The sequence below is a fragment of the Phacochoerus africanus genome, chromosome 12 (genome assembly GCF_016906955.1).
Source record: "Phacochoerus africanus isolate WHEZ1 chromosome 12, ROS_Pafr_v1, whole genome shotgun sequence".
In the NCBI taxonomy this organism is placed as follows: domain Eukaryota; kingdom Metazoa; phylum Chordata; class Mammalia; order Artiodactyla; family Suidae; genus Phacochoerus; species Phacochoerus africanus.
Window position 1 is genome coordinate 59,966,812 of NC_062555.1, and position 14,642 is coordinate 59,981,453.

Sequence of the window (14,642 nt, forward strand, 5' to 3'; positions counted from 1 at the left end):
TGTGTCCACCTGTTCTGCTCATGTTTGCAGGGGTGGCCTTGACACCTGTGTAGTTCTGGGGAGAAATGCTCAATAGGAACGCTACAGGGAACTCTGGATATTTAAGGACTTGAATTCATTTCTTCGTTTGACATTTCTTCTATCTTCCATTCACCAACGAAACCTTAGAACAGCTGTCTTGCTTTTTCACATCTATTGCTTACCTTTTCAGATAAATCCTCTAGGACACACAACCATGTTGGCTCTCTTTATAAATAGAAAATCATATTCCAAAAAAAAATTAACTTGTCACCCAAGGGAGCTGTGTACCCTTATATGGTAGTTTATTTATTCCTGGAAGCAAGTATATTAATAAGGTCAAAGAATTATTTTCCTGCTTCAAAGTAGATGACACAGCAGAATTTTATTTCGTGTCCTCAGCCCAGGTCGAAAAAAGAAAACTGTTTCTGGGAGCTTCATCTCATTTTGTGAAACATGAGTTTGCTAAAAATAAATTCTTTGAGTGTTCTTTTAATGTATGTTTTATTGAAATAATGTTTCTTCAAATCCAAAGTCTGCCCTAGGGTATGGCTGAGTGAGCGGGGAGGACTCTGGAAAAGAGCAGTGCTTTGTATTCATGGACCTAGTCATGCAAGTCAAAGCCTGTTGGAGCTGCCTCCGTGGGTCATTTGATGTCCATGTGACTCTCAAAAGCACTCACTGGCCTTAATTCTTCCTAAACCAAATAGTACAACTGCATGTGATTATCACTCCATCAAAAATGGAGTTTTAACTCTGGCAGTTTGAAACATGGATAACTCAGTAATGAATATCATAAGTGAAAAACTCCTTAGTCTGCTCAACATTCTGTGGAGAACTCTTTGGCTCTGCCCTACTATTTTTGCCCTTGTTTACAATCTTCTTGCAACATACTGCAGGCACACCTCCTTATATTTCTATGGCAACCACACCAAACTTTCAAAGAACAGAAAATGTTCACTGCAGATAAGTAAGTCCATTCCCATACTACAGATGAAGAAACAGAGGCTCCAGGAGTTCATGTTTTTGCACAAGGTCACTCAACTGCTAAATTGTGAGCCAAGGTTTGGGCCCAAGCCAAGGCTGTCTGGCATCAGAAACTGCCTTTAACAGCCATAAGGTAATCAAATGCTGTGTCTCCCAAAGAGCCTTCTCCCACCCCGACCCTGCCGGCCCAACACACACACTGGCTCTGCTGCTTCTGTAAGCACTGGTTTGTCCCTATCTTACGTTTGTGTTTGTTGTAGCTCTTCCACTAGACTCATGGTGTGTGTTTCCGTGTGGCTCACATTCCTTAAGTATAGAAACTATTTCTTATTTTTATCTAAAACAGTGTATTATGAAATTAAATTGACTGAACAAAAAAAAATCTTCCAACTAAAATTATCTCATTAGAGGAACAACTGAACTAATATGAAAATTAGGAGAACAGAACTTTATAAAAGGATTTCAATCATATCATGAAAATGTCATATATTTTAAGCATGCATCACACTTAAATGTGTAACATATGGCAGGCCCCAACTTATAAGAAATGTGAGATAGAATGGCTAGGTTTCCAATTAACCTACACGAGCCTATTTTAGTTCTAATAAAGGCATTGATTTATTCCTCCATGCATTTTTTAAAAATATTGACTACTTATTGAATAAATGAATAGATGGAGGAATAAGTCAAGGCATTGTAAAATTAGACGTAAAACAGACCTTTGTGGGCTTTTATTCAATAAGTCAGTCAACTAAGTTTATTTATTTATTTTTATCTTTTGTCTTTTTAGGGCTTAATCCACAGCATAATGGGGTCAAATTGGAGCTATAGCTGCACGCCACAGCCACAGTGACACCAGATCCAAGCCACGTCTGCGACCTATACCACAGCTCACGGCAATGCCAGACCCTTAATCCACTGAGCAAGGTCAGGGATCAAACCTGTGTCCTCATGGATGCTAGTTAGATTTGTTTCTGCTGAGCCATGACAGGAACTCCATGTCAACCAAGTTTAAATTGAGAAGCTACTATGTGCTGGATGCTATGTCTGAAATGTAATTTCACTATTTTTGTTTTCTTTTTATATTTTTAATAGTCTGGAAAATCCCAATAAAGAAGTATTAAGAAAATAAAATGAATAGTTGCTCCACTGGCTATGCAGCAACTATTTTCTGCTTAATTTTTTTTTTGTCTCCTAATTCTGGGTGAAGATTAATAGCCTGACAATATCTATGACGTCTCATCCACTGAAGAGTTAAGGCTTTCTCCTTTCGACTGCCTGGAATGTTTATCTACATCCAAAAGAAAAATAAAATCAGAGGAACTGCAGGGAAAATGAAAGGAAGACACCAAATTAAACATGAAAAAAGATGAGAAGAATAAGACTCAACTAAAAAATTTAATTTATAAAATGAGAAGGGGACAAAAAATTACTTAAGAAAACCAGCAGGGAAAAAATCTATTGCAGTCACAACTTTTGAATCATCTGATAAATCTCCTCTGATACCTGAGCACTGAATAATTTTAACGGTTACTGGGATGGCAATACCAAATGTACTTATACAAACATTTCATTTACCAGACATTTATTGAGTACCTTCTATATTCTAAACACCATGAAAAGTGCTAAGAAAGCAAAAAAGTAAAACAAATATTGTTCCTACCCTCACAGAGTGTACAATTTAGTGAGAGCAGCCTGCAATCAAATAATTGTTCAAATAAAAATAGTTGAAAATTTTGATACATTTACCAAGTACTTACCAAGACTCTCTTAGTGGCAAATAATATATCTCAACTCAAAACTGAAATTTTCTGGTTTATACTATCAGGAAGTCTAAGACTGCCTAAACATGGTTTTAGATGCATCTTCCCAACGCAGCAACACCTAGAATATTTTTTTTTAAAGATCCTCTCTTTTCTAGAATGCGTAAATAACATATAGGGAAGGGTTAATTGCCTGAGGTTCAAGATGAAGGGTTTTTATGAGTTCCCACCTTTGCGACACAGCTGAACTGTCTGAGGAAGCAGGACATACGATAAAAGGCCCAGGTGAACAACACAGGGTCAGAGAGGGCATTCCTAAATGACGGTGAGGTGCTGTTTCCAAAAGGCTGCACATTTCCAAATAATGAGAAGGCACTCTTACCAGAAAAAGAGGGTAAGAGATACTTGGCAGATAAAACTATCAAGTGTTCACTCCATAAAATTTGCATGGAATATAGGAGGAACTTTGGAGAACGTTTCTAGAAAAGCAATAAATAGAAAAACAAGGGTGAGAAAAATGTGTTTGGAGAACTCCGTAAATGCAAGTTGTTGAGAACATGAAAGATGCTAAATGAAATCAATGGAAACTTCAGCAAGTTAGTCACGTTCAAGACCTTCTGGGTACAAATTAATGACTTAACAAAGAATATGATGTGTATAATATTAAGAAATCTTTTAGAATCTTTTTTTGAAAAAAATGTTTAAAAGGCTGCCCAGTAATTTGTAAACAGAAGTCTTATAAGTATCTAGTCTCAGCTTGCATCTTTAGCTTGGAAATACTTGGAAGGCTATTGATGCAAATTTCATGGTTCAATTTCTAATTCCTATTTCATTCATTGTTTATCCATATATATTTTCAAACAATGGAATTCTCTCCATAGAAACAAATGAACCACCTTCAACATTTTAACAGATAACTTAATATTCTGGATTATAAATTGCTAAAATATCCCTTTTTCTGTGCTTCCTGGCTTTAAGTGACTTAATCATTCCTAAACCATCATTTGTAAATGAATTCTCAGTTTCCCAAATGCACATTACAAATTCCTTAACCCTGAAGTCACTCAATCTCTGGTTTGTTTTATACATTTTAATCATGGATATTTAAATCCAATACATCATGTTAAATTATGATTTAGAAATTCTTCCCAAAGAAAGATGTAGAAACAAAATGCAAACAAAACTCTTAGCCTGGGTGATAAATCTGAACAAATATAGTACCACCATACAGGAGAACTCTTAACAAGATTCCTTTATTCTACAAATTTTCAGAGGGCTTCCTATACTTGGAGCTAGTGATGTGGAGGTGATCAGTCACATGGGGCCTCGCTTTGGTGGCTCACAGTCAAGTGCAGGCATGACTTCTCACTCTTGAGGTGAAGTGATATGATCAGGATGCGCAGAGTGCACTGGCGGAGGCACTCGTCTACAGACTTGGAGCTGGCAGAGAAACACTGAGAAATGATTCAGGCATGCTGAAACTCAAGATGAAGCTGAGACCTGCAGGACACGTAGCCAAGAAGAGAACGAAAGGGTGCTCCAAGAAGAGGGAAGGCCATGTGCAGCTTCATGAGGACAGAGTGTGTGGGAAACTTGGGAGAGTGGAGGGAGGAAGTGATGGATTTGAACCTAGAGGTAAAAGGATCAGGTTATTGAGGGGTTTGGCCTCTAGTGGCAGAGACTTAGGGACATAGGAAGGCATTTTCAACAGAGGGGTAACGCAGTCAGATTTATACTCCAGAAAGCTCTTTCAGGCTGTGGAATAAAGGCTGGAGTCCAGCAGGATGTTGTTGGAGGGAAGGTGGAAAGCTACTGAAATGAACTAGGCCAGAAAGGATGGTGCCTGCTGGAGCCAGGATCAAGGAACTGTGGATAGGGAGGGAAAGGCAGTCTCAAGTCAAACATCACTGCTTGCTTTTAGGGTAATCAGCTTCTCATTGGTTGTGCCTATTTTACAAACCGCTCTTCTAAAAACAGCTTGACAAAACTGAGATTGCACAAATCTGGCTTCCTGCATGAAGCTGTTTTGCAATGTCCAGACAATGAGACGATCATCTGCAGGATGACTTTGAATCATGCTTGTTTTTAAAAAATCTGAAATGAACAACAGATGTTAAAAAGATAATGAAGGCTAAATAACAAAGAAATAAAACAGCCTGCCCGGCTTGTCCATTCACTCCTGATTAAAAAATATCCAGAGCAGTATGCATGAGCTCAGAGCAATGGCCAGTCATAAACTGTGTTGAGATGGAGGTGAAATTAGGTTTTGCAAATCAAGCAAATTATAAACCTCTAATTTATAAAAGCCTACAGTTTAAATAAAATCATAAAACTATTACCTCTAAATGGTAACAAGCTGTAAAGGATACTCTCTTTCGATGTAAATCTGCCATGGAATTGATTATTAGTTAGCTAAACAGCAATCTTTAAGGAGAATCCTAAATCTACACGATGTTACAATTCTCATCAGAGAGGATTCTTAAGAAGCAGCAAACTTGAAGTCTTGCTTGGAACTGCTATGCTGGTCCAGAAGATAAGTTACTAAAATGACACTGTAAAAATGTCATTTTCATGTATTCTTTGCCTGGTGACCACCTCTCATACATAGTAGTTCCTAAGAAGTTAGGAATTCACTTTTTTTTTTCCTTAATTGAGTTGTTCATTTTAATTAACCTATGGTTTCTCCTTGTTATTTCCTAAGAAACAATTAGATGTATAGTTAGTCTCACGGTGTGATCAAGAAAACAGCCCTAGCCCTCCATCTAAGGACATTGGTTCAACTAAAAAAGGTCACTCGCCTAATAACGGCTATTAACAATCTGCTACAAAGCGCAGTGGTACTTGTTCTGGCTTTTAGCTGTTGTGGAAAAAACCTAACATTGTCTCCAAGGTGTTTAGAAATGGAAATCTTTACCAAATGACCCTGAGATGTAATGTGACTTCAATCAAAAGTTCAACAGTTTCTAGTGAAACCTGAAAAGTTTATTGTAAGACAGATATGGAAAAGCAAAGAGCCTTCTAGAAGAGCAAAGACACTTCTGAAGATCAAGAACAGGGGGACAGCTTTGTCCCATCAGACACAAAGATGAAAGTAATTACGCCAACGTTAACAGCCGCAGAGGGATAATTATCAAGGCCCCACTTGCCTTTATCTTTGAAGTATTTTATCTTGGAAGATCTACCTGGGCTTATCCCAGATTTTATCTCTTAGAGCAGAACATTCACACGGCCGATAACCCATGAAGTCTACCTCTAAAACAGAAGTCCCACATATGAACACAGAGAGATGTGTGCAAGGATATACACAGCATGAGTGTTCCAAACACCACAGCTGGGCGAGGGAAGTTAAGAGGTACAAACTTCCAGTTACCAAATAAATGAGTCAGTGTGGGGAATATGGTCAATAATTATGTAACAGGGCGGGGAATTGAGTCAATGATAGCATAACGTCTTTGCAGGGTGACAAAGGTGATTAAAAGGTACAAACTTCCAGTAATAAGATAAATAAGTACTAAGGATGTAATATATAACATGGTACATATACAGCTGTACGTTATATATGAAAATTCTTAAGAAAGTAAGTCTTGCATTATTTTCTTTATTTTTTTGGTCTTTTTGTCTTTTAGGGCTGCTCCTGTGGCATATGGAGGTTCCCAGGCTAGGGGTCCAATCAGAACTGTAGCTGCCAGCCTACACCACAGCAACTCAGGATCCGAGCCACATCTGCGACCTCCACCACAGTTCAGTTCACGGCAACGCCGGATCCTTAACTCACTGAGCAAGGGCAGGGATTGAACCCGTGTCCTCATGGCTGCTAGTCGGGTTTGCTAACTGCTGACCCACAAAGGGAACTCCAAGTCTTGCATTCTTTTCACAGGGAAAAAAAGTTTTTGCCTTTCATTTTGTATCTGTATGAGATGATGGATGTTCACTAAACTTTTTGTGGTAAACATTTCATGTTGTAAGTCAGTCAGATCATTACGCTGTACAGCTTATATTTACACTGTGCTATATGTCAGTTATATCTCAATAAAACTAGAAGAAAAATAACATGCTACTACTCCATTAAAAAAAGTACTTGTTTTTTTGTTCATGGAAGATTGGATAAACCAGTTGTGGAAAAATAACTGGAAGACTGGGTAAATCAATTTTGGGATAAATTGACTGTGGGAAAATTAGGACCAAGGCAATTACATGTAATACATGTGTACAAAACAACCAGTAACAATGTATACTCGGTCAAAATTGTTTCATAACATAATTATGAATATTTTGCAAGTTTTGCCATATTGACAAATGTTACTACAATATCTGGTTGAGAAAATATTTTTATACATACTTCATGTCAAACTAAAAGCTTTCATAAAATCTATTTAATTTGAATAAAAGAAAGAAGCATTTAGAAAACTATGTAGAATTCAAATTGTAAACATTTAAAATTCAAATTACAAATCAAAACATAAAAATATACATGATGATAGATATACAACACCTTAGGGTGTTAAGTCAGCATATGAAAATAAAACATACAACAACATATTTTTAATATAGCAAGAAGGCTTTCAAACTAAAATGTGAAGTGGCATTTTTTTTTAATCTTATAAGCCAAATTTATTTTTATAAGAAACTCAGAGTTTTCAAATGGGTGTTAAAATATTCAATAAACTTTCCTTGTGTGAAAAAAACTCAAATGACCCTCTCTACGCCCACTCCAAACAAACAAGAATCCAAGAACAAAAATGCAGAGTGATAGGTCTTTCAGTTCAATTTCGCTTCTTAGAATACTGAAAACTGTATATAATTGAAGTTAAAATTCCAAAAAATAAATTCAAAATATGTACATTTTAAATATGTAAATTAGCAGTTAGTGACATAAAATTAAAAATAAACTGTCTACTAAAAGGGCTAAATGACCAAAAAAAAAAAAAAATTAGATGTATATTCCCAGGAAGTATATAAATACTAAAAAGTTGGAATTCCCATCCTGGTGCAGTGGAAACAAAGCCAAGAACCATGAGGTTGCAGGTTTGATCCCTGGCCTTCCTCAGTGGGTTAAGGATCCTGCATTGCTGTGGCTGTGGTGTAGGCTGGCTGCTGTAGCTCTGGTTCGACCCCTAGCCTGGGAACCTCCGTATGTCCTTAAAAAAAAAAAACAACTGAAAAGTCAAAATAGTTATATCAAATATACTTCAATAATAAATACATTAAATAGCTAATATCAGATGATATAATTCTTGAAAAAATTATGTATATGTAGCACTGTAGTTACTTTTAGATATAAAACTATAGGAAAAATCATTAAGATTTTCATCCTTCAAGAGAGGATTCATTTAAATAACCAGAAGCCATGTGCACTGAAAATATGTTAATCTATCAAAAATTCATATACCCTTTTTCATGAATATTTTGCAATGCAGATTACATTGATCTTTATAGATCCTTTTTACTGTATTGAAGGAAATGGATAACACAAGGAGAAAGGGAAGCCACAAACAACAGAAGTCAGATACAACCTTGGGCTTGCTCCCAGCTATGCCTGCAGTAAGGTCAATGGACTCTTTTAACCAAACAAATAAACAACATTATACCCATTTTCCACTGGGTCTGTGAAACACAGTCTAAGTCTGCATCTTAGAGAGAATTATGCAAATAGGTATGTACTACATGTATAGTAGATTCAACATGAGCTATACCCTAAATGCACCTGCAGGACTACTTTACATCTTGAAAATCATTATTATTTATGAATTTCACATTCTACAATGATAAGCTCTGTCTATCAAACTTCCCTTTTAGGGTTTAGGTAAATAAATATTTTATTGGATGTTCAGATTACAGTGTCTTAGAAAAAAAAAACTGGGAGCTACTGCTACAAACAGATACATATAAACATAGAAGGGTATTACTACTATCTAAAAAACAGCATTGCAGGTTGAATGTTCCATATTCCAACTGGACCAAAGAATACATTACCCTAATCTAAATAAACCAGGGTGTATTTGCCAAGCAGCAAGCTTAGAAAGCATTTATTGGTTTTATGCGGACTTCTCCTATCACTGAACACTCCAAGGAATATGCAGAAAATTGACTTTTAAATATTCTGATTCTTATGCAGTTTATCCACAGGGCAAATTCTCATTAGTCTCTCTAGTCTCATTGCCTCAAACAGCAAAGCATGTTACTGAGAGGATAAGACCTTGAGCAACATGTATTCTAGGGAAAATTTCCAATTAATGAGTGAAAATAATAGGTGGGAGGAAAAAGAGGAAGTAAGTCATAAGATTCCTGAAAAGTAAAATAGAAGTCGTCCTGCATCCTTGCCTTTATGACCCTCTCTTGACAAAATCACAGGCCACTCTCTGCTATAATGCCTGAAGCAGAAACGCTGAGGACAGCTGATTTTAATTTGGAAGGGACAGGCAAGTCACTAGTGCTTAGATGTGTCTGGATGGCCTCTGGAGGAAGGGATTAAAAGTTTGTATTTCAAGGAAGGTCACAGTTTCTGACCCCACGTTCAGATCTACAATCTTTAACAGCCTATCCTAATTCCAAACAGGCTGCCCACAAGACTTCCAATTCTCGTTCAATACTCAGATCTGTATCATCACTCCATAGCTCACCACTTTTTTTTTTTTTAATCAAAGAAGATAAAAGAAAAACCAAGAACAGATAGGAAACAGGTATAGTTTTAAAGTCTGGTTATAACACAATGTAGAATATGTTCTATTCTGTTCTTTGCTCAGATTATTCTGTTAATTTGGCCAGGCAAGACATGCCACAATAAATAGCGGGAGAAACTGTCTTAGTAAAAGCATCATTACTTAGTCTGTCATTCTGCAGCAACTTCCTCATTTGAACAGAATCATTGTCTGGGGAAGAATGAGGGAAGACATCCTGTGTGAGCCTCGGGGACGAAGAAAGACTTCTCAGAGTGGAATCCTGTACAGAGATCATTAATGCTCTGAGAAATATGTGCTCAGAATAAAGGCAAAGGACTGGAATTAGTCAGATGAAAAGAAAGCAGAAAGCAACTTTGTAGTATACAACCTTGTGTATTATGGTGATTTCTTTTTATTGACTTATTTCCCATCACTAAAACAAATACAGGACAAGATTTGCAGGGAGAAAAGCTAGACAAAGATAAATGCGAGTAGGAAGGACACGAGGAAGACCCAAGGAAACAAACCAGGGCACACAATGGAAGCCAGAGGTTTCTACGCTTTTTGGAGGCAGGCCCACAAACGGTGTTCTGAGTTTTCGAGAAACCCTGTTTTAAAAAAGGAATGTTTCTGGCCACGATTCCCAATGTCCAGAAGATACAAGCAAGTCAGAGAAGAGAAACCACTATATCTGTTATTAAGACACAAGAGTTTCTCTCTCTTTCTCTCTCACCTAAGGCACATGCAGAGGACACCACCCCACCACCTGCCCCCAGGACAGCCACCGTGACACGTTTCAGGAGACTAGGTTTTTAAAGCCACTTTCGGTGTAGGTTAATGGCATGACACCTACGCAGAGTTCAGTTCAAAAGTAATTTCATAAATAACTAAATGTATTTAACAGTGCTCAGTTCCACTGAACATGGAGCACCAGTACTACATATATATAATGTACACATAATATATATATACATACTATATACACATGCTGTACTTTATGGTATTAGATTAAGCAAATGAGTGAAAACACAGTCAGAAACCAGTAGAGTAGAATGACAGAATAAACTTCCTGAAAGTTCTATTAACCGAAGATTTAAGGTAAATATCATCAACCAGAACCATGATGACAGACCTCTGGATTCTATTCTCTCATTTTAAACTACTGTTCTGTGAAGCCTGTCTGTAGATTCATTTCCATCTTACTGAAGGAAAAAGTCATAAATAGAGCAAGAAGTATAAAAATCTCCCAAGGTGACATTCCAGCCAACAATCCAGCCTGAACTGTTAATTCCAGTCTGTTCAGTCCGTTCGACAACTTTTTATTGCATGACTGTGTGGTAGAAGCCACAGGGGATTCAGAAGTGAATGACAGCAGAGCCTGAACTCAAGAATGTGGGATATGATCTAAGAGAATATATGAAAAAAATTAAATTAAATTAAAAAGATGCAGACATGAGAAGGGGAAGAAAGAAAAATAAACAAAAAACCCCCTAAAACTCCTACAATATCAAGCAGAGTCAGAGAAGCGCCCTCAAAAAGGCCTAGAGAGCTCTCTGCGGGTTCTAAAACACATCCTTTTGTAAGTTGCATCACTGGAGATAAGCCTGTAAGAAAAAGCAGATGGGTTAGGGAAGGAAGAGCAGGAGGAATGGCATGGAGGTGGTGACACATGGTACCCCCGGAACCTCAAGGAGCTTCGTCTGGCTAGAGTGTTAAGGTTAGAGGGACAAAAACACTCAGGGGAGGGGGAGGGGGGAAAGTGGTGGAGGCCACACAGCAATGGTCTTCCATGTGGGGAAACAGCTTGAGACTTTAGACCCCATGACCCCAGCTGATCAATCCATTCAACCTCACAAACATACTGTATCCGCACTAGGAGATAACTCTTAGGGGGAAAAAAAAAAAAAAACTGAGGAAAAAACTACTGGAAGATAACCCATAATATCTACATTTCTGCATGAAAGTATCTGATTCTTGCAGAGAAGAAACCTGTGTGGAGAAAATTAGTATCTCTATTCCCAAGTTTTATTCAAGCAGATTCTCCTTGATAAGAACCTGTTTCTCAAGATCAAACGTAAGAAATGCACAAATTGTCCAAATTATAATAATTCTAAATCTGTCCACAGATATCAGTGAACTTCAAACCTTATTTCTGACAGGAATGTTCTAGATCAATCACCTTTATGTCTCAGTCCAAACTTTCCCAACCTCACGCTTCAACTTCTATCCCCTAAAGGAAAAAGACTCTCAGGTTTCATACTTACAGTCAAGAGTAAATATTTGTATGCAATCAAGTCAATAAAAAACTTATGCAGTCGAGTCATCAATAAGAAAAATCTATGATTTGTCCAATAATTTGATTCATGTCTACTTTATAGACAATATTCACTTAGATTAACCCTCTGTTGGAGTTTCCATCGTGGTGCAGCGGAAACAAATCCGACTAGTATTCATGAGGTTGCAAGTTTGATCCCTGGCCTTGCTCAGTGGGTTGAAGGTAGGAGTTGCCGTGACCTATGGTGTAGGTCGCAGACGTGGCTGAGATCCCATGTTTCTGTGGCTATGGTGTAGGCCAGCAGCTGCAGCTACAATTCACCCCCTAGTCTGGGAACTTCCACGTGCCATGAGTACAGCCCTAAAAAGACAAAAAAGAAAAAAAAATTAAATTTAAATAAATGAGCCCTCTGTTATAACCTTTTTTTTTTTTTTGGTGCTCCAGGTTTTCTCTGCAAATGGAAAATTTATACTATTGACAGTGGGTCTCAATAGATATTCTCATAGTAAACCCCACAAATTAGTAATATTTCAAACTAAAGTTTTTTTTAATTCCAATGAAAGCAGAAAATAGGAAAATATTCAACTAGAGAAAAGACTAAAACTACTTGTCTCTAGAACACAGCAATATTAGAAAGTTTTAAAAGTGAAAATTCCTTGGAGTCTAAACTATTTTTGCTCTCTATAGTGGGAATGAACTACTTTGTTGCCTTAAATAATATTTAAGAGCAATAGTCGGGCTAAAATATAACTACATATTTTTAGGCCTTTTTTGCTGATTTAAATCTTTAGAATTCTTTAAGATATTAGTGCATCTTTTTCCTTTGACATTATTATGAAACTCTTTTTTTCAATCAGTTTAGGATATAAGGATGAATCATACCAACAGAGAGATGATTTGAGATTTACAGAATTTAACATTATTCTAAGCTTATTTTTCTCCAAATATTGGTTGAGATATTACTATTTAGAATGAGCAAAAACTTTTTATATACACATAGAATTACATTCAATTCTAAAAATAAGTTCATTACATAATAATTAACTTTTAATCATAAGAGAGATATTTTAAAACTATATTCTTGGGAATTCCCCAATAATTTGTTAATAATCACCGATGATGATGCAAAAGAGAGTATTTGGATTTTTCCACTGTACTTATTATACCACAAGAATGTATTCAAAATCTAAGTCATGTAGGAAGTGCTAAATAAAGGTTAAATGAATAAGTATTTAGTTAATTTCAATGAAAGCGGGAACTATGATAAAGCCTCATCATTTCAAATTGCCACTCATTTATAAATGGGAAGTTGAACTATCAAAAAATATTGCACATAGAAAAACAAAATATTGAGGATCATTAATCCGAGATTTGGGAAAGAATCAGAAAGAAATTAGCAGTCTCTCTGCCCTCTGGTGGCAACAAAGGCAAGTGCAGCATTTCTAAAGTAATGCATAAATAAAATGTTCCTGTTATGAAATCAGATTTTTTCCCATGCCAAAATGTCTGTAATAAAAATCCTGATTGCTACATGCCAAATTCCAAGACTGTTGGATTTTTTAAAAATTTTCCATATTGAACTTTTAGTTAGACTATTTTACAAAGGAGACAATATTCTTCTTCCATTTCATTGCTACAGTCTGTATATTACAGCAGGCTACCCATTTATTTCCAAGATTACTTCATAAAACTAATGCATACTGATGTCCAAGAAAGAAGCTACTTCAGTTTGTAATAAATCTCAAAAAAATTGCCTAGAAATTGAAAACTCTTCCTTTTTCAGTCAATCCTATAACTACATGGGCTTCTAGAACAGTTTTCTACCAGAAATACTGGTTTATAATACCTGTGGATTTATGTTGAATAATTAATGTACTTAATATTCCCCAAAGTACAGGCTTTCAACCATTGGAATGGTATGGATTCTATCCTCAATTTGAGAACTTAGACGAGTAAATTTATTTTATATATTTTTTAGTAACATACTAATGAAAAAAGTTCAGAATAAAACATTTGCTGACTTTTTCCTTCACTGTAGATATACTGTTTATCTCCAGTGCCAAATAAGTTTTCAAATAAATAACTTGGGATGCATTTTGTTACACACACCTCTCTACCTCCTTTGGGATGAAGTAAATTGCTTTCTTTAAGCATTTATGTCGTGAATATGCCCACGAAAACTGCTACTTCACTTTTTTAAATAAATGTGCTGCTCCCTAGATGAAAAGAAGTCTTATTTTTTCAAAACTAATGAAATGTATCAGACAAGCAAATAGTAGGTATGATCTGTAGATAAATAATACCCATTCAAAAACAACCTACGTCCATTTATGCGGAACAATTACAATGACAAAGACAAATCAACATCCAGGAAATCTGTGTTTTATTCACATCTTTAAAAGTGTTGTCACCATGTTCCCCCGACCCCTAACAAACGCACCCCTCCAATCACAAATTTGGGCGCAGAGTCGGAACCCGTGCTTTGTAAGAACTTACACCAGGGATAGACACAGCGTTTTGGCTGCCTTGGCTTGGTAAAAATTCCTTCAAGGACTTCCTTCAAGATTCACCTCACCTGGAACCCCCAGGTGCTCTCCCTAGCCTCCCAGCTGCGACTGTCAGCTCTGACATTTGGGGATGGCTGTACCTTCCGAGGCATCACTCACCACGTCCCCTCCTCTGAATTACAAAACAAAACCTTGATTATTCTAATCAGTAAGTTTGTATTTCCTTTCTCTTCTCCCTCCAAGGGTTCGTGCTCATTCACTTCCTCTCGAAGTCTGAGGGGCAGAAATGGGGTGCAGGCACCCGAGCACAGGAAGGCAGCAGAGCCAGGGCTCAGCAGCGCTGCGCGGGGAGGAGCCAGCGGGCCCCGGGCCCAGGGCGGCGCGGCGGGCTGCGCGCTCGACCCCTGGGATCGCGGCTCCGGGCTGGACGCGC

The 14,642-nt window shown here is 37.1% G+C and overlaps 1 protein-coding gene across 1 annotated transcript in view; it reads right to left on the bottom strand.

The window, feature by feature from the left end:
- Positions 1-14,642, bottom strand: part of PLXDC2 (plexin domain containing 2) — a 407,227-nt gene that overhangs the window by 391,744 nt on the left and 841 nt on the right. The gene's annotated exons all lie outside the window — the stretch shown is intronic.